We start from the raw sequence: 19109 nt of genomic DNA, 5'->3' as shown, positions 1-19109 counted from the left end.
CATTGCAATTCTGGGATATGGAAAACAATTCAGGGAGAAATCTGTATACATTAAGGAAGTCAGTGATTCAAAATAGTGGTCTACAAATGTCAGGATTTCTGATCTGGAACAAATAAGGGAAGGAAAATACAATGAAAACAAAAGGAGTGAGAAATCATGGATTCTTGGTTTAAATTCAACTATAAGGTCTTGCAGAACAAATATGAAATTCTGCATAAAATAGCTCAGAGGGCATCTCTCAGTTGGACTCTTATGAGTCTCATAAACAGATGCAAGTTACTAATCTTAACACAAATATCAAAAATATATTGAGAATTTTTACAGAATCATTTAGGTTTAAAAAGACCTCAAAGACAGAGTCCAACCTTTGATCACCATCTTGTCAACTAGACCATGACACTAAGTGGACTCTACCTCCCTGGGCAGTTAATTCCAATGTTTAACAACCCTTTCTGTGAAGAAATTCCTCCTGATGTCTGGCCTGAACCTCATGTGGTTCAACTTGAGGCTAGGACCTCTCACCCTGTCACTAGTTGCCTGGGAGAAGAGACCAACCCTCACCTTGCTACAACCTCCTTTCAGGTAGTTGAAGAGTGATATGGTCTCCCCTGACACTCCTTTTCTCTAGACCAAACACCCCTACTTCCTTAGCCACTCCTCATAGTGATGCCTTGGAGTGGCTACCTAAAACAGAGGATAGACAAAATTAAGAAAATAAAAGTGGGTATTTATTGAAGGTACATGCATCCGTGGCTTTCAGTGGCTGCCCCATGCTGCTCCAGTGAGCACTGGAGCACTGGGCTGTGCCGGCTTCCATGTGGTATTTGCCAGTGTAGGGCTGTGGCACCGGGAGGCCACATGAGCAGCTCCCGGCGGCTGTCCAGTCTAGTGTGACAGAAGGTGGCGGGAGGGGAACCGGAATGGGGCAGTGAAAGAGTAGTGAAGTTGCCCTGGTAGTATGGGAGTCCCCAGATTACAGGAGGGTTGTTAATTTCCTTTAGTTTTCTGAGAAAAAGGTATGGGGTTTTTTTTCTTTCCTTTCTTTCCCCTTTTTCTTTTTCTTTCTTTTTCCTTCTAGCTACTTGGGAAGGCAGGCCTTGTCAGGAGAGCCTGTGGCTGGCTGGTGTGCTGGTTGTGAAAAATGCATATTATATGATTGGCTTTTTTGCAAATATTAAAATGAATACTATATGTGTTATGTTAGAAAGTTTTGTTGTATTAATCCTTTTTTCCTTTTCATGCTGTACTAATCTTTTTAAGTAGTGTTGTTAGCGTTCAAAAACACATAATCACATAGGGATTATATGCGGTGCTTTTTATTAAAGAGCTCTGGGAATGGGGTATTACCCAAATCTGACTCCGACCATACATCCGAAATGATCATGTTTTTATACTCTATCATTATATAACTTTCATGTTAATTATTAAACTTATATTGTTCTATTGTATACATAAATTTAGCTCCTCTCTGAATTTCCAACATAGTTTCTCATTATTCTTCTTATGGTTATATAATAATTATATTTAATTACTAAACAATCATCACATCTAACAATTATATAATTTATCATACTGCTTACGCAGGTGCAGTTGATCTGGGAAAGCACAAAGCCTAACATTTTAGATTCTATCTTTAACTTTTTCCAGGGCTCCACTATCAGTGTGGTGAAAATAGTTTTAGGCTACAGAAACTATGTGAGGTAAGATACTTCTTCTTACTAGCTCAAGAAATTCTTCGCACAGAGATAAGAGCAACGAGACACGACAATTTCTCAAAAGAAGAATTATTACCTCCTTATTGGAAGAAACCAGACTTCGAGGGACCAAGACGATTGATTTACAAGATGAAGGGGGGGAACTGACAATAATCAGAAAACATATTTTGTTTCAAAAGAATTTTTGAATCATGTATGAGATGTATGAATATGCAACAGGCTATTGCTTTTAAGAGTTAATCCTTTGTTAGCAAGCCATGCTTTTTTAAAGAAAGCATATGAACGTTCATAATTCTTTGCTATTTATTGTCCTTTGTTGTCCTAACTCTGATTGTCCAAATTCTTATTGCTTTCATTTGTTTTATTATTTTTATAACCATTTTATTCTTAATAAACTTTTAAAATTTTAAAACAAGTGATTGGCATTTTTCACACTACTTTTGCATTAATTGATTTGTGGTGAAGAGGGAAAAAATCACCCACAAAAGTGATTGTCTGAGAGAAGCTGCTAATAGCTTCCTCTGTGTCTTGACAAAACCAATCAGTGGCTAGTTTGAATATTGACAACCTGTTAAACCAATTAAAGAGCTAAATATGCCTCTGTGAGATTCACATTTTAAGATGAACAAGCTCAGGAAAAGCTCTCTTTCTTCCAGCCTGGGAACAGGTAACAAAGCCAGCCTGGCCTCCCATCCTGGCCAGCCCGAGTGGGCCCTGCCGCAGGGCTGGGCTCCTTTCTGGGGAGCCCGCCAGGCCCCATCTGGGCCAGGCCCCAGTGGCTGCCAGGCAGGGGGAGGGGAAGCCATCAGCCAGTGGTGTGCTGCTGTTCTGGCCCGGTTCCCGCCCCTCCTCCCCCCTCCCCTCCCCCGCTCCTTCCCCATCCTGGCATGGCCCCTCAGTGTAGCCTGAAATACTACACTGTGACTGCTCTGGCCACTGCCCGGCAGAAATCATATGGCCAACAGTGAGAGGCCAGTTCCTGATGCAAGGCCTGGGTAAGATCAACTCTTGCAGTACACAGATAAGACTTACAGACCTTCAATCCTCTCTCGAGTGAGAGAAAAGGACAGAGTAAAGATACGTAGAGGAACAACATGAAGACACCAAGGCCAGTAAAGGAGTCAAGTCCCAGATGGAAAGAGAATGAGGAAATGCCTTAATCTGGGGCTGAAATCCTCTTCTAAGGCTATGAAGAAGAATGTAATTGATATATCACTCTTTTTCCCTGTAACTCATTAAAATGCATTTGGGGGGATGTAGCGTTTTAATTACAGCCATGAACAGAAGCACCAGTGCTGAAGTGAACAGATGTTGAAGTAGCTGTGATCCTGATGAGAGGCTTGAACAGAGAGAGACAAAAGTGATGAAGACCCTTTGCTCCCAGGAAAGAAGAAAACTTCTGTTCTCAGAGATGAAGATGATTTCAGTGATAGATGAAGAGAATCTTTGCTTTTGAACAGCTCATCCTTAAAAATGGCACCCCAATAAGTTGACATGGCCCAGAAACACAGCTGTGGAAAGGCTGTGAAAGATAGGAGGGATTTCACGAATGCAGATTCCCTGGCGGCTGCTATTCATGAAAATTGAAGCCACAAGAGAACTGTTTCTTGTGGAGAAGTCTCCATGGCATGGCAAAGGAAACTCCTCTCCCTAAGTGAACTGAAGAAAGACTATTCTAGAAGTGATAAACTGACTGAAAATCCCAGGTTTTGTCTCTTTACATTGTCAATGGAAAAGAAAAAAAGGTTGTGGGGGAGAAGAAGCATTCTAAAGGTTTAATTCTGATTCCTATTATTAATTTTTAGTTCTGTTAATAAAGTTTTCTTTATACCCTTTTAAAGTTTTGAGCCTGCCTTGCCTTCCTCCTAATCCTATCTCATAGCAGGAAATGAGTAAATAATTCTAGAGGATACATAGGCATTTGGCCAGCACTGAACCTACCACAGCTGGTTAGGAAAGCGAGCTTTGTCAAGAAGGTCTGTAGTTAGCTAGTTAGGAAGGCGAGCCTTTTCAGGAGGCCCTATAGTTGGCTAGTTGGGAAGGCAGGTTGTCCTGGTTTAGGGCAAATTTGGTAGAGAATCTCCAAAGGAGGGCCCCTCCAGAAAGCAAACCCACACGGCCCCTCCCCCCAACCGGTTCAGGAAGAATTCCTCGGACAGAAGTGGAAAGAACCTGTTTATTTAACAGGCACAGCACCCCCCAGCCCACAAAATGAACAATACCGGATGACACCACTCTGGAAAAAGATGACAAATTCAGAAAGTCTCTCTTGGGGGTGGTCGCTCTGTTCTTAGTCCCTCCGGCGCTGGGGCAGGTGCTGAAGCCACAAGGTGCAAACTCTCGGTGTTTCCAGGTCCCAGTCCAGAGCAGGTTCAAGATGGTCGGAAAAAGGAGAGGAGAAACAGTCCAGGAAGAAATTTGGACTGTTTAGCTAAACTAGCTAAAGAGCAGAAGCAAAAAGCAAGCAGAAGCGAAGCAGAAGCAAGAGCAAAGCGAAAAGCAAAAAAAAAGGAAAAGCAGCCCTTTGTGTCCCACCAGGCTGATAAGAAAAACCCAAACAAAACTTTCACTGTTTAGAGCCAGTCTTAAAGGCACAGAACATAATATCCAACATAAACGGAACACATGAATGGGGATACAAGCATCATAACGTCACCCTAGGACATTCCACCCCTTATCCCCATATCATCAACATACTACCACACATCATGCATGTATTCACACAAAATTTCCATATGTTCCCCAAAATTTGCAAACAATACCCATCATGCCCTCATCACATCTCTACACTGGACCACTGAATCCAGGCCCTATACCACAGAGCTGCAGGATTCCCCCCTTTCACTTTACTCACTCAAAGCTCCATCTTGCACTTGTCCAGACCTTCAACACTTACATATTTCCTTCTATCTATTTGTTGGGAGACCTGTGATTGGCTGTCAAAATAGGACTAGGAGCAAGTAGAGAATCCCCAAGGAAAAAAAGAAGTGAAGAGATGTCAGCAAGTATACCCTTAAACAGCCCCCTGGGAAGTAGACAAATCCAGTAGAGATGCAACCTGAACAACAAAAGCAAAAATAAGGTTATGCAGTATTGTGAAATAACATAAACTAAAAGGGAAATTGAGTCCAACCAGGTGCACTAGCCGTAGTGTAAGTCAGAAGAAGAATAGATGTGTCAAGATTTAAACATCCATATAAAAATTAAAGAACAACCCCAGTGCAGATCAGAGAGGCTTCTTACTGAACAACCCTTCTAGCTCTAGCCTCTCAATCCTGATTCTTAAAAGAAAGCTACTCTGCACCCCACACTGTCCAAACAAAAAATCTTAGATTTGAAAAAAACCCACTAGCTCAAGGTATGCTTTATTTTCCCCCTTCCATTTGCCCCTACTACCGGTCTCTCCTTCTCTGTGAACACTAAATTTAATCAAATGTAACACAAAACAGTTGTTAACATTAACAATTGCTACTCCCTTTTCAAGTTAAGGGAAAAGCTTGAGTGTCAAAAGCTTAAATATTTTTCTATGCATTCTAAGATTTGATGCAGTGAGTCACTGTGACCTCTGGAGAGGCCTAGAGATTTCCTTACTGTGTGTGCCTGATCTCCAAGAAACTGTGAGCTACCCTCCACAGAAATAGGAACCACAAGTACTCCCCCCTTCAGTTAAGGGGCAAGAGGTGCCCCTTGGAAAAACACAACAGTTTATCTACTGTCACCTATACTTCCTCTTCCTCTCTTAATGTGAGGAGTGAGGAATGCCACATGTGCTATGCACAAAGAGTGAATCCTCTCCTTTGTGCTAGTCAAGCCCCTGGGGAAGACAAGACAACAAAAAGTGCTCTGTTTTGTGCCCTCCTGTCATTGTAGAGTAAAAGGCAGGAGGCAAGAATCCAGCACAGTCTCTCTTTGACCTTTCCTTTGAGACAGCACTGTCTGTTCTCATTTCAAATGCACAGAGGGTAAAATGTTGCCTAAAAGAGGGTAATAGGCAGTGGATGTCCAACTACTCTCTTTTCCAGAAAAGCTCTGAAAAGTTCTGTGCATGTATGTACCAGTGTGTGTGACTCTGTGCACATGCATGCTAAGGTGCGTGAGTCTGCACATGCTATGCCTGTGTGTGCCAGTGTGCACAGCTCCATGTGCGCACACAAGCGCTGGGGTGTACACGTGTGTCAGTGTGTGAAGCTGCGTACATGTGTGTTTTCTAGTATGCCCAGATATAAGTGTACACGTCCCACTTTGTACAGCTACAAGTGTGCTAGTATGCACAGCAGTAGGCACATAGATAACTCTAGCTTAGCTCCTGCCAAAGGAAACTGTTTCTTTTTCTCTGTGGGGGCTGGCTGCAGATCCTCTGTAGGATTCCTCTTATAATATGTGCATGATATGTGTACACTGCTGTGTGCATGTGTGTTAAATAACAACCTCTCAAGTGTAAGTTTGCACACAGCTTTGTGCTTGTGTGTACAAACTCTGCACATATAAGCATAGCCCTATGTAAGATATGTGTATTGATGTATATAACACTACGCATTAGTGTGCACGATTCCATGTGTGTGTGCTGCTAACAAGTACCGCTGTACACCAGGGCTCTGTGCAAGTGAGCAAGTGCCTGTGTGTTCGCTAGCTCTCCAGGTGTACCTGGGTGCACGCGTGAGCTGGGCACGCCCAGAGACGTGGCTCCAGGGGCATGGTTCTAGATACACAGCACTGCGTCCAGCTGCTGTCCCACCTAGGAAGGGCAGACATATGTGTGTGCGTTTGTGTGTGTGTCTGTGTGTGTGCATCACTGCTAGGCTCTGCTAGCTAAGTTGCCCCTGGTTCTCTGTGTGCACTCTGTTCTCATAGAAGAAAAAATTTACCTCTGTGTTTCCCTTTTGTAACTTGTAAAGCAAAGAGAAGCTGCCTGCCCTAGGAAAAAGGGGAGGTGCCATGGGCGTGGCCAGTCCCTTTGTCCCTTTTCTCTGGGAAAACTATCCTTTCCAAGATCCCAGGAGCTAGATAGCCTTGCGCAGCTGAAGACCCAACTAAATACAAGACCAAGCAGCTGTAGGCAAAAAGCTTTTGCTAAACCCAGAAGGTGTCCCCATTGAGTCAAGAACGGGAGTGAGGTGACACATTAACTCTCTTCAGCAGGCTAATTCGAGTTTTATTAGAAACCCATTCTTTTTATACAGCATTCTATTACAGGTGGACCCAATTGGTCATTTAATCAACACACCGTTACATCATTGGCTAATTAAGAAGACACCCTTTGGCAAACATCTTATGAGAAAACAACTGTTCAAAACACCAGCTGCAAGATTGCTTTAATTCTTTCTCTCAACCTTCTCAAAACTCCCCAGAACAATTCCTGGGAAAGTTTATCTGGCTTTCTCTCTCCGACCACACTGTCTCATCCACACAGAAGGTGTTAAGGAATGCTGATATCAAATCCTAATGTAATGTTGCCTTCCTCTAGTCAGTGCCCTTGCGCTGTTGAGTAAGCTCTATCTTAACCAAGGGAGAGACCTCTTTTTGCCTTTTTCGGTAGTTGCGAGTCCCATTTGTCACTTTTCTCACAAGTCACCCTCTTTCATCCTACGTGAAGCCCACACTGTAAATGTGGCAGTGTCCCACATCAGTGGCAGCAAAAACCAAATCAGTGACAACTGCTGCTGGTGCCTTTCACTTGCCAGCACAAAACCACAGCATTTCATCTTGTCCCAAGAGACTCCCATGCCACTGACACATCTCCACAGCCTAGAATGGTAGACATCCAGGCCTTGCCAGTGCAGACAAGCCTAGAGTATCCTAAAGATCCTGAGAACCAAAGATTTTGGGGGGGGTTGTAACTGCAGGCTGGGGTCACAGGGAATATGTTCTCCGGCCAGCTCACTCCCTGAGACCGATGGGCAGTCATGAGAGAGTCTGCTCCCGGATCTCTACGGAGACCTTCCCAGGTGACTGGGCTTACAGGGGCTCACAGCTCCCTGCAGCAGACGACTGTGGTGTGGGTGACATGGCAGCAACCCAGTATGAGGGACCAAGGCGAAGGAATAAAGAGGGATCACTTGTTTGAGTTCCAAGGAGGGTTTATTTCCCCAGAGGAGTCGGGGACAAGTGACAATAACTGAGGGCAAAAAACTGCTTTTTAAGGAGGGGAGGGACTACAGGGAGGACACAACCTTTTACCAATAGGAAGGCATTAAGGAAGGAGTGCAGGGTAAGGGCTATCCAATAGAAGCCAACAAGGGGAAGGAGCAAACCTTGCAATCCAATCTTGCTTTAAGGAAGGGATGAAGGACAGGGAATATTCCAGAGCAAAAAGGGTGTGCTATCTTTGATAGACAGGGGGATTGACATACACTTGGTGGGAAAATCTTGGGGTAAAGAACTCAGGACTGAATCATCAGGGAAGCAAAATGGGGTACATGGAATGAACCGTTACAGACTTATAACAAGGAATATTTAAAACCTACTACAGAAGAACAAACTCTAAAATAACAGACTACCACAAGGGGTGCAAGCTAGTGAGCATTGCTGCTACAAGAAATCAGAGCCTAGATAAATCCACCTGTTTATTAGCTGCTAATAGCTTTCTTTTCCATGTAAGCTCAACTAAGATAACTGCAGTGTCTCTGCCAGATGTAATGGCCAAGAGACACCTGCAAACAATAGTTCATAAGCCAGCCTTGCAGTTCTAGCCAAGCTGACAAGAAGATTGGCTGACCTCTGCTGCTTCTCCTCTTCAGAATACTCTCTAAGACAAAATTAAGAAACCCAGTGAAAGAACCAAAAAAATAAACAATAGCATCCATACCAAGTGAGACAAAATTGACTCAAGCAAAGACCGAGATGTAACCAGAAAATCATCAAGATGTCCAAAAAGTAAAGTCAAGCTTTCACCAGCCAGCTCAAGGACTGTTTTAAGTAACACACTGAGTGAGAAATTTTAACCATTTCAGTTTTTGATGTAATTGTCCTGTTTTAATAAATAGAGATTTCGAGTGTCTGTTGAAAAGAAGTATACAGAGAACAATAAAAAGTGTTAAGGTAGTTTGTTTAACAATTAGCAAGTAGAGTAAAACAAAAACTAGAGAGCAAGACCAGGTTGGCCCCAGTGTTTGCCACCAAGAAGATTATATAACCCTGCTGTGGGCAGCAACCCCATAAGCATGGTAATGTAAGGCCAGAAAAAGCCATACCAAACCTCTATCATTCCTCAATTGTCTTTTCCCTCCAAAATCCAATACGGGTGCAATTGACAAAGTAGAATACAACAGACTAGAGGGCAAGACCAAGTTGACCTCTGTACTTGCTACCAAGATACACATGCTATGGATAGCAACCCCATAGGCATAGTAGATAGGAGTAAAAAGCCATACCAGACCTCTGTGATTCCCTTTTGTCTGCCTCAACCAATTTATGTCACCAATTTCACCAATCATTGTGTTTAAAACCTGAAGGTTTTTTTCTCTTCCCACTGTCCTCACCTATTGGAACATGAATCCCAATATTACCAGGTAGATTGTGCCTGGGCCAGTCTGACCCTTGCTGCTAGGCCAAAGGCAGCAACTGTGGTGTATCACCCCAGAGATACCTTTAGCTTGCTGGAGATTGCAGCTGGGCAGTGAAACAAGTCCAGGCTTGGTAGGAACTCCGTTTACCTCAGGAGAGAAGGCTTCAGGCAATGGTGAGAAGGAAAAGGAGACAGATTCTGCCAGAGGGTTATATCCAGAGCTTTATTCCATGGCTACAGAGGTCTGAATGTAGGCAACAGCTCCAACAGAATCCCAAACACATGGCTTGAGTCACCTTTTAAGCTCCCGGGGGAGGGGGAGGGAAGGGGCAGGTAAGCTACCAACCAGGTGAGAGGGGCAGGGTCTCAGGGGAGGATGACACCTAGACAGGCCAATGACCTCTGGGCATAGGGGCATCTTTTGAACTTGACCAACTACACGACGACCTTCCTGGAATGTTAAGCCTGATTGACAGGACTCACTCAGCAAGGGGGTGAGGGGGAAGGGAGAGAGGTATAGGCACACCTGGGAAGGGACCCGGAAGTTTAAAACAGGCTATTACAACACACCGCAACACTCACCCACATCAACAGAGGCTAGTATGACTCATCCAAAATTAAATTTTAGCTCAAAAGAAGTAGAAGTAGATAATTGAAATCAAAAATAAGAATTAATTGTTCTAGGCAAATAAATTAGAAAAGGAAAAGGGGTTTGTTATAGATGAATAATGTGATGGTTGGCTCTCACAGTTAAAGGATGAATATTATGTGTATGATAAGAAAAGTTTTATTAGTGTATAGTTATGTTATTGCGATATGTTCTCCCTATAGTCCTCTTTCCCTTCCCCCTCATATTGTTGTCACTAGACTGGCCTTAGTAGTTGGGGCATTAGGGGGAAAGGCAGGCTTGTTACTAGGAGGCATGACATGGCAACACCTGACCTCCAATCAAATTGCAAGAAAGTAATCTCCACCAATAGATGGCAAAGAAGAGTTGACTGATAGACTTTAGGAGGGGTTAAGGTTACCTGATGCAACACCAGGTGTATAAAAAGGTGGAGCAGACATTTTGAAGTTGAGCACATGGCGGTTTAGTTCCATGCTCCCAGCATTGTAATTTTTCCTTATTTAGTCATTTGTTGTATTTTGTAAAAGTTTGATAAACCTTTGAAATTTCAAAAGTGAGAATCATTTCTCACACAGACCCACAGTTTTTTTGTAAAGACAAATCATTCTCATTCCTTTCAATTCTCTAATGCTAGAAATGTTGGACAGATTTTGTTTTTCTCGCAATTTTGGTGACACCCGCAGGTGCTTTTCTCCTTAGCTGCTTTTCAGCCACACTTCCCTCAGCCTGTAGTGCTACAGGGTGTTGTTGTGGCTGAAATGTAGGACCTGGCACTTTGATTTTTGAATTTCATACTGTTGGCCTAGGCTGATTAATCTAACTTGTCCAGATCCCTCTCAAGAACCTTCCTACCCTCCAGAAGATCAACACTCCCAGCCAACTTGGTGTCATCTGTAAATTTACTAAGGGTACACATGATCCCCTTGTCCAGATCATCAATAAAGATATTAAACAGGACTGGACCCAAAACTGAGCCCTAGGGAACCCCACTAGTGACTGAATGCCAACATTCACAGCCTTTCCCTCATCCAATAGACGTCACCTGATGTATTGGGTTTGCGTGGCCAGGTTTTGGTTGTGGGGGGGGAGTTACAGGGGTGGTTTCTGTGAGAAGATGCTAGTGTCACCAAAACTGCGGGAAAAGCAAAAACCCTCTAACACTATATTTGAAGTGATAGAGAATCAGGCATTACTTTATTTCTGGCCAGGATGTGCCCTGGAAAATATTCCATACACACATATGTTTTACTAGATTTTTCCCAAACTTTATACAGTCAAAAACTCATAGAAATCCATTGGTTCAATGTTCATTGCTTCAAAGTTGCATAGTTCTTAGTATTTGGTTTCCTATCGGACCCAGATTTCTTAGCTTCTGATGTTAATTAGGTTCTCACTCCTTGATTTCCTTATCAGTCTTTTCTGGACCAGGTGCCTCCAACTATGCCCGCTGCTGGCCAAGGCTGGGCCAATCAGAAATGGTGGTAATGACTGTGATAATATATTTAAGAAGAAAAAAATATTATTGCACAGATGCAGCAGGGCATCTCGCCCCCACAAGAGATTATCTGTTGCTTGTTAACTGGTGAAATAACTCAGGGCATCTTGCCCCTCACATGAGCTTCACATGAGCTTCAGTGAAATAACTCAATTGGGACAGCTTGTCTTGTAGGGAGTTATTTCGGCACCATGGAAGTAATGCTTTCAGCTGACAGTAAACATCTTGCTGTGGAAGTGAGATCTGGAATTTCTGACTGACAGACACTTCACTTTACAAACTATAAAAGCTACGCCAAACTTTCACAAAGCAGAAATCTTCTGCACATTCCCCGGAAAAGTGTGAGGCTGTCTCCCCCAGAGTTTGGGACACCTGCTTTGTGGTTACTTCTCTTGAGGTTGAGTGAAAGGACTCTGTGTACATTATCATCATTTTGGTGGTAAGTCACATTTGACTCCTAATAAATACTATTTCTTTTGCTAGCTTTACTATAGGTATCTTGATATTGTGCACTCGTTTATATAATCTAGTAGTTCTTTTTGGTTTATACTGTCGGGAAAATTAATCCACAAACACCAGAGGTTTATATCCAAAAAGGAGACAGAGGAGTCCTGTAACTTTATTTGAATAAAGGAAGAGGTCATGGGCATTTTCCATGGGATCCCTCAAATTTTTAGAAGACGCAACCTCCTTTTTAGTCTCATTTCCCAGCAGCTTTTCCTTCTCTCTTTCCCAATTGGCTAAGGTACTTGAGAGGTATGGATGTCCCAAAACACCTAATACCGAAGACCGCCTTCTAATATGTACACCCCACTTTTTCTTTTTCATTTTCCTTGTGTCTCTGTTTTCTCTAAATGCAGAGATTTATCACAGTCTTGAGTGAGTAATAGTCTGTCAATTAGTGGAATTCCTATGGAATTTATGATTTCCCCCATTGCTTTTTTCACCTCTCCATGTCTGACCTTATCTACCATCAGGCCCATAGTTTGTTTGTAAAGACACCTCTTTGTCATTCCTTTCAATCCCACCTCTTCTTATTTTTTCAACAATTATCTTTACAAACCTTAGTTATTATTGACTTACCTTTTTGTTCCTGGGTTCTTTTTGGTTTTGCAATTATTTGCAGTGACATAATTTTTTGTCTTTTTGTAGCCATTTCTGCATCAGTAGGCATGGCTACTACCTGCGTCTCCTTGATCACATGTTGAATAAGTTGCACTAAGCAAGGGATCATACATGGTAAAAAGATCAGAGTTGCTATAGCATACAAGAGGAAAAAAGCATTAATTTTCCCTATAGTCCACCAGGTAACCACGAAAACATGTGCCATTCCCATCCTTTCCACATTTGGACCAGTACATGAGCTAACTTTCTTATTCTCTTTGTTATTTGTTTCACTACTTTTCCACTGTCATCTATTTGCAAACAGCAGTTAGAGTCACTTAATTTTCTACACACTCTTCTTTCTTCTGGTAATAGATAATCTAATACTATCTGATGTTGAAATATTGCATTCCTCATCTGAGTGGATTGGTCAGCAAGGTCAACAGGTGTAGCTGTCTGGTGGGTTAATATTTCAGTAACAGCTTGTGACCTAATTATCCAATTCAAATTATAAATAGGTTCTCTGACACCTCCTATTAATTCATTAGGATTCCAAGTTATGGGAATAAATCATATGGACTCCACTTTTTTCATGGTGGAAAAAGCCTCTTCTTTATTCACTTAACTCCTTTTATACAGTTTTACAGACCTCATGTGTGACTCCAATTGGTTAGTAGCTTTCTTGCCAATTATTTTATTGGTTAGTAACAAGTTGTTGCCCTGTATTGATTGGTCACTCAAACCCCTGGTGTGTATGTGCAGGAAAAGTGGTTTGTGAGAGATAGTTTTCATTTTTCTATCAAATGGTGTAAAAATAATTTATACAGGTGACTAGTTGTTTTTTAAACCAGGAATAGAGTGTTATGTTAATGAACTGCTCACACCAGTGTTAAAAAGGAGAGCACGGTCCCTGTACTAAAGTGATTTCAACATTTATTATAAGAAAAAGAAAGGCCTAAAGCATGGGGGCCCGAAGGCTGAGCAGGAGCGTTCCCGTCGAGGATGCTGCAATGCCGGCACTGGGTCTTCTCAACAGTGATGTACCGATGTCCCCAATGGAGCAGCATGGATTCAGTAGGTCAGAAGCCCCTTTTTATCCTGTTTTTTTTTCCTTTTGAATTGGTTTCTTTTTGGATCCTTCATTTGCATGAAGGTTTAAGGTGCTTGATTGGCCCATTACAGTTCTGTCCAGGCTGTCTCATTTTGCTTGGGGGTGGTGCACTTTACTTAGGTGTAATATGGTACATTGAGTACCTTATTTCCTATAACTACCCTTTTAACCCCTTTTACAATAACCAAACAGTACACGCTTAACTATCTATCAACTATTTTACAACAGTTTCTAACCTATTTTTAACACCAGGATTGCTTTCACATGGGAACTTGCAAAGTGCTAGCTTGACAAGGCATGTGGGAACTCAGCACATCACTCCAGATGTCCAGAGTTACCGAGAGAACCCTTGGGGGGCTCGGAAAACCTGAAATGTTGCCAGGAGCACCTGGTGGCTTGACTTCGATTCCTCTAGGGATGTGCCACCTGTTTGAAGACATGAGAGTCACTTGGGAGTGAATGGTGCAGGAATGATGTATTTACAGGGTAAAATATAGATTTTAAGGTTTTGGTACAGGGGGGTTATGGAGACAAGATGGAGGGATCAGGGCGTGTCTTGTCCTTCTTCTTTCTTCTTCTTGTCATCCATTTTCTGTGGTGATGTTGGCACTTTAGGATTGGTCCATGGTGAAGGTGCACTTGCTAATATGGGTGAAAAGTATTGGGAAATAAAGGTAAATATGATGTACGTAGTTTTTAGTATAAAAAAACATGACCGCCCCGTGGGAGGTCAGAGTGCCCTTGGCTGCCTTGTTGGTCAGACCTCTGCTGAGCAGAAAGAAAATTCTGTAGATAAGAAATAATAAACAATCTGAAGACTGAAAATCTGAAGAGTCCAGACTCGTCCTTTGAAGCGCGGGCTGTCCCTGAGCCATCCTACGCGTGTCTGAGCAGAGACAGACAGCTGACCGGACAAAGGCCAGCCACTGATTTTAGGAGAGCAGGCTTGATTTCATGAAGCCTTTATGATTTTTCTACCTTACTGCAACACCAAGTGGCTGGTCCATAGTGTTGTATGGTTTGCTCAGGTGGCCATTCATCTTTTCCCGACTTTTGGGTGCTCCCTTCAGCCAGGGATGCATCAATTGACAGCTTTTCCCTAATTAGATCATCATATACCTTGATTCCTAACAGATTTTCCTGAAGTTGTGGCAGCAAAAAGAACAATGGTCTAATATACCCTATTATTACGATCCAGTTTAAACCCAAAAAAGCAAAGAAAGTTAAGTCTCTCTGTATAAACCAGAAAGAATTTAGAAAGTTCAAAATATATTCAAAAATGAGATTAAAACCAAATGAGGTTAGATGTTGGTGCCAAAAAATTGATATATTTAATTTTATGGAAATGATATAGTACAGGGATAAAATGTTTCTAAAATCTTGGAATATTCAGGGGAGTTAGAAAGGAAGGATAGGCTTAGTAGGCCCTGGAAAGATGTTAAGGTAGGCCCTGGGAAAATGTTAGGCTGCACCTGTATAATCATTTAATGACTATGATAAATGATATGATTGTTAGGTGGGATGATTCTTTGGTAATTGGATATAATTATTGTTTAATTGTAACAAGAATCATGAGAAATTATGTTGGGGGGGTTTTATGGAAATTACAAAAATCCATGCTTGGATGAAATCAATGTATACAATAGAACAATAGAAGTTTAATAAATAATATGTAGTTATATAATGATAAGGGTATAAAAACATGTTCATCCTGAACCCATGTTGGGTCAGATTTGGGTCTGTGTACCCCTGACACCCAGAGCTTTTCAATAAAAACACCTGCATATAATCATTCTGTGAATATGTGTTTCTGAATGCTAACATTTTTGGCAACCCAGATGGTAATCTTGTGAGCGTTGCTGAGGACCCTGCTACCCGATTACACTCCAGCTGGCAGTGAGGGATTCTTGGGGAGCCCATCGGCACCGTGACCCCTGTGCCGCTCACAAAATCCCCTGGAGAGGTAAGGTGCTTTTCAGTCTGGTGTGTTTGCCTGCCAATAAGTCACAGCGAAAGCTACGCGTGGCTGGGCTAAGGAGTTCCTGGTATTGCCTAGGCGCCGTCCATTAGGCAATCACGAAAGCATTGCAGGATCGGCATTTGTGGTGTATTGTAGCTGTAATATGGAGAAGCTTAAAGGGATTTTGGGCGGCAATGCCCCCATACCACATACTTTTCCTTTGAGGTGCTTATTTGCACATTGGGAACCGTAACTTTGGGGAAGAGTTGCGGAAGGCTCAGTTGATAGGTTATTGTAATACATGGTGGCCAGAATATGTCCTGGAGAATGGGGAAAAGTGGCCGAGGAACGGATCTTTGCAATATAACACCATTTGACAGTTGATGTTGTTTTGTAAGCAAGAGGGAAAATGGGATGAGGTTCCATATGTTGATTTGTTTTTCCATTTGTGAGATAAGACAGAATGGCAGACTGAGTGTGGATTGATGGTGGTCAAGGCATTTGCGAGTGATGAGTGTGAGGTCTGTGTAAAAGGGAAGTGTTGTTTAGAACACCTGGCATTGAAAGAAAGTTTGTGTCGGGGGAACGATATGGATGTTGATTCACAAATGGTTCCAGCAGGACTAAGAGCACCTGGCCCTATTCCGCCTGCCCCTACTCCACCCAACCCTACTTCACCTAACACTATTTCACCCTTCCCTCTCTACCCCCCTCTCCCGCCTTCACCTGATCCTTCTTCCCTGGGAGATTGTAAAAATCTGTGATACAAGGAAGCGGGAGAAATGTGAGTGAGGAAGATAGCAATAGTGGGGATGAATCAGTGACACCGGTATCTCATCAGGCTCAGTCAAAGCTTGCCCCGATCCTGTCTAAAGCAGGAGAAGACTTGGGCAGACAAAAGCGGACTGTGATTGCCCCCTTGAGACAAGGAGTAGGAGAGGAGGGGCCGGTATTTGTAAAAGTACCTTTCTCTCCTGAGGACTTGGTAATTTGGAAACAATCACCTGGGACTTAAAGGGAAAATCTGGAGAAAGTGGCAAGGGTGGTAAAAATGATCATGAAAACTCAGAATCCACACTGGGATGATATACAAGTAATACTAGATACTTAAATGGATTCTACTGAGAAAGAGATGATGCTTAGGGCAGCCAAGGAAAGAGCAAGAGAAGATAATAGAAATAGACTGGTGACAGGGACTCTAGATGATAATTTTCCAACTGAGGATCCAGGGTGGGATCCTAATACACCTGGGGGTATGCAGAGGCTAAAGAAATATCAGGAGTGGGTCCAGATAGGGGTTCAGAACGCTATACCTAAGACTATGAATTGGTCTAAATTGTATGAGGTCAGACAGGAAAAGAAAGAATCCCCTACTGTGTTTTTGGAAAGGCTTAATGAAGCAGCGAGAAAATATACAGATCTCCAAATAGACACAGAGCAAGCGAAGGTTTAGCTTGCCCTCATTTCCCTGGGGCAGTCACAGGATGATATTAGGAGAAAATTGCAAAAGTTAGGAGGGGGAGAATTGAGGAATTTGGATAAACTACTTGAGGTAGCCTGGAAGGTATACAATAATAGAGAAAAGGAAGCTGGTGAAAGGCAGCAGCAAAGTCTTTTGGCAGTAGTACAAGAAAAAGGGAATACAGGTGTAATATATGCTAGAAATAATTCATGCTATCAAAAAATGTATTTTACAAAGATTGTGAAATCCAAATGAGTCTCTGACCACAAGCAGCCTGAGGCACAGATGTCTATTCAAACTCCAAAATTCCCAGAGACGGCTAGATAAAGATCAGCACTTTAGTGTAAGAATAGACGCACCCAACGCGATGATCACTGGTATCCCGAGTCATTGGAAACCGCCTAAGAGCGGTCATCGTCCTGCGGATAACATCGATCAAGATAGCCAGAGTTGCCAGAAAGATACATGTGAATACATGACTTCCCCGGACTCGATCAATGCTGGCTATCAACCAGGAGACAGCCTTTGTCCAGCTCTGCACAGTGAAAGAACCAACTATGAATGTGAAGAGTTACAAAAGAAACTGGGACACCTTCACCTCAGGCACAATAAACTGTATAAAACCTTGTCACTAGAAGCGACTCTCGTGAACAAGAGGGGATTCAGTGCGATAGAGGTCAGATCCAGGTTCATCCAGCGCCGATCCCAGGCTCAACGCTGTCTCTTTGGCTGTGGTGGTTTTGAGGACCGTATTTTGGTTGCGGAAAAAGATAAATAAATCTTTTTGCATTTTTTATAATTTGGCTTTCAATTGATCATTTATAACAATTCTGGTGACCCTGACGTGATTTGAACTTGGGGTTCTGGGACCCCTTTCCAGACAGGAGGCGCCCTGCTGATTTCAGCGGTCTGATGGGATTGGGAGTTCACGAAACCAATCAAACACTGAACCGAAGCCAGAGCCACAGCCAATGAGGGATAAAAATGGGCTCAGCTCTCGGAAACTCGGAACGATCCGAAGAAGGATTTCCGAGGCCGAGGTGCTTTTCCTTTTCCACTAGGAAAATCGGCATGCACGAAGAATCCACACAGGAAAGGAACTGTGAGTATTGTGTGGTTGAGTGGGGTGTGATCGAATGTGTGTGTGTGAGATGTGATTCTATCACAAAGCGAATGTGGACCCCACGATCACAGTTCCACTTTCCCGCGAGGGACGTGGTTGGTCAAGGGGAAAGCCAGCGCTTTTTCTTAACACACGTGGGACCTGGGACTCGTAAGGAGCTCAGGGAATCGATCACGGTTTGATTGGGAAGGGGAAAAGATTCCTGAAATATTTTGGGAGACAGTCTGCCTTCTGACCCGGAGAAACAGGTAAGAAAACTCAAAACCAGTCGAAAGACCCAGGGAATGGTTCTCCATGTGGCTGAATAGACTGGTGGCGTTTCGCAAACTCAGGAAATCGACATTGGACAGAGACTCAGGACTCGCATTGAGAATCCCAGCTGGGATGAGACAAGGTGAGAAAATTCGCAAGCGGGTTTTTTGGGAAAATGGGGTTGGGAAAAAGTAGGTTCCAGAAAACGCCCCAAGAAAAACTTCCCCAAGATCCCAGGAAGGTTCTGCCTGAAATCCCGAGGGAGAGCCCGTTAGGATGGATGTTAGAACATTGGGACGACAGCCCCAGGAGAATGGGAAAGTCCAAGGAAAAGATGATACAGTTTTGCATGGAAAAGTGGGGGGGAAAGGAGATCGCAAAATACGTGGTTTGGCCGGTGTTCGGAACTTTCAAGATGTGGACGTGCGAATCTCTGTACAACCACGTAGTTGATCACTGCCCGCAGGTCTTTGAGGAAATTGAATATACCGAGATGTGGAGATACCCTTGTTGAGGGTTATACCCGATCAGAGCTCTCAGACGCTCGGCAAACTGGGGCAAGGAATGAGAACTGCTGGACAATCTTCCAGCTCCCTACCTTGTCCCTCCACCCCAGCCCGCACCAGCCCAGGTACCTCCGGTGCCCGCATTGCCTCCCAAGGCATGGATCCTGCAGGGACAGGCTTTGGCACCGCCGCTCCCATCGGAGCTGGCCGCGGTGCCTTCTCTCCCACTTGGGCAGGCAATGGTGCCTT

The sequence above is a fragment of the Ammospiza nelsoni genome, chromosome W (assembly GCF_027579445.1).
Source record: "Ammospiza nelsoni isolate bAmmNel1 chromosome W, bAmmNel1.pri, whole genome shotgun sequence".
In the NCBI taxonomy this organism is placed as follows: domain Eukaryota; kingdom Metazoa; phylum Chordata; class Aves; order Passeriformes; family Passerellidae; genus Ammospiza; species Ammospiza nelsoni.
Note: the sequence above shows the minus strand (reverse complement) of the source record.